Source organism: Galeopterus variegatus, unplaced genomic scaffold (genome assembly GCF_000696425.1).
Source record: "Galeopterus variegatus unplaced genomic scaffold, G_variegatus-3.0.2 Scaffold9468, whole genome shotgun sequence".
NCBI classification, from domain to species: Eukaryota; Metazoa; Chordata; class Mammalia; order Dermoptera; family Cynocephalidae; genus Galeopterus; species Galeopterus variegatus.
This window is the reverse complement of record NW_007735579.1, coordinates 21617-23648: the sequence shown is the minus strand read 5'-3', so window position 1 is coordinate 23648 and position 2032 is coordinate 21617.

Here is a 2032-nt window from a genome sequence, read left to right as displayed (position 1 = left end):
AATATAGTGTGTAAGATTATTCAAAAACAGTTTTATTTTTTTAGAAAAATAATATCTGGAGGTGGCTTTTAGGTAAAATTTTTTTCTGACGGCATATTATTTCTCTATACCATAGCACTAAACTGATTTGATTTATAGGTAGCCTAATAGTGACCCCTCTGATTTGCACTTTGTTTACTAACATCTCCTGCAAAGATACTCAAAGAAGGGAAATAAATAGACTACGGGCAAAACAACTGATTTACTTACTTCCCAAATGATGTTAACTCATGATGCCTTCAAGACCTTTGGAGGAAACCTTATATATAAGTCACTGTCACTTCCTGTCTTTGCTTCTACATTTTCTTCCTACAGCTCATTCTTCATACAGCAGTCACAGTGATCTTTTAAAATCATAAATCAGTTTGAGTCACTGTCCTGCTTAAAATACTTTACTGGCTTCTGATTTTGGTAATAATAAAATCCCAATACCAGAATATGGCTTACCAGGCTACAGATGATTTAATTCCTGCTTATTGGGTGCTCTCCTACCAGGACCTAAATAGTGTTCTTTGGACCTTTCAAGTTTGTTCCCTTATCGAGGCTTTTCCGTTCACTGCTGTAAAACACAGTTCTTAGACCTTCCAATGGTTGGTCCATTCTTATCAATCAAATCCTGATTTCAGAAAACAATATCTCATCCTTAATTTCTGACAATTCTTCTTAATGTAGATTTTCTTTAAACAAAAATGGCAAATTCATACAGATTAGGAGAAAGGTTTCATTTGTTTTCAGTTGCTATAGAAAGGTGAATAAAATTTATAATAGCTCCATTATATTTTCAGTGAGACTTCTCTGAAGCTTGTGGCTGGTTTATGGCAATGCAGATGACTTGAAGTGAAACAATGATATAGGTCAATAAATAACACACAAGACAACTATTTTCATTTTAATGAAACTAAAAAAAGTCAAGATAATTAAAAATAATTATTGTATGTACTATAAGCATTAATACTGATAATGTCAAATAATTGTAAGAAACATCTACAGGACTCTGAATCTCCAATCACTATTACCTTGGCAGACAATTTATTTGAAGACATATGAAATGAAGAACACTTATTTCTAAAAAAATTACTCTTGAGGTGGTATTTTCACAAAGGAGGAAATGCAGAATGATTTAAGTATGACTCTGCTCTTAAAGAAGTGTCTCTTTAATATGATTTGAAGGTCATATAAAAGAGTTTACACTGATCAGTATGACATGCATGCATTTGGTTTAAGATTTATTAAAATACTACTTTCTACTCAGAATGCTTATTTTGCAGTCTGGTTGCTTTGATACCAAGTATCAGAAATAAGGAACTTCTTGTATTGTATACTTAGGTTATAAATATTTTCTGTGTTCAGAATCAATTTTATACCACACTGTATTTAAAGACAGTGTTTATCAGACAGATAATTCATATTTGGTCCTTAAAATTTTTTTTCTTGTATATATTGCAAAATATTTCACCTACAAAGTATATGTGACAGGATTTTTAGTTGTGAAACTCAAGATTTTGAGTTCTAATTATTGTCGCTATAGAATAGCAATACATTTTCACATACTGTAATCTGCATAGGAATTTAGGTACGTATATATACTGGGAACAAAAGAGAGTAAAGATGATCACCTACTTTCAAAGTAATTGTGATCCAAAAATTGGTTTGTAAATAATTTGCTTGGAATATGGAATAGTTCACCTTAGAGATGATGTTATTAATGACAATTAGGGAAACCTTTTAGGACACGTAAACATTTTCGTCACAACATTTCTTGGTCTGTAGAAATACATATGAATCTTTCTCTGGAAAAAAAAAATACATACAGAGATTCAACATGGAGTGACAGCAGTAAGTTGATCTTCCAGCAATTCCCTGAGTGGTAACTGACCTTGTACTGTGCTACTTCACCTGCTGGATAGTGGATAAGGATTGTATCAATTCTTAAAGCCACTTCCATCTGAAGGCTTAATACTAGAATTGGAGACTATACATAGAAGTAACTCAT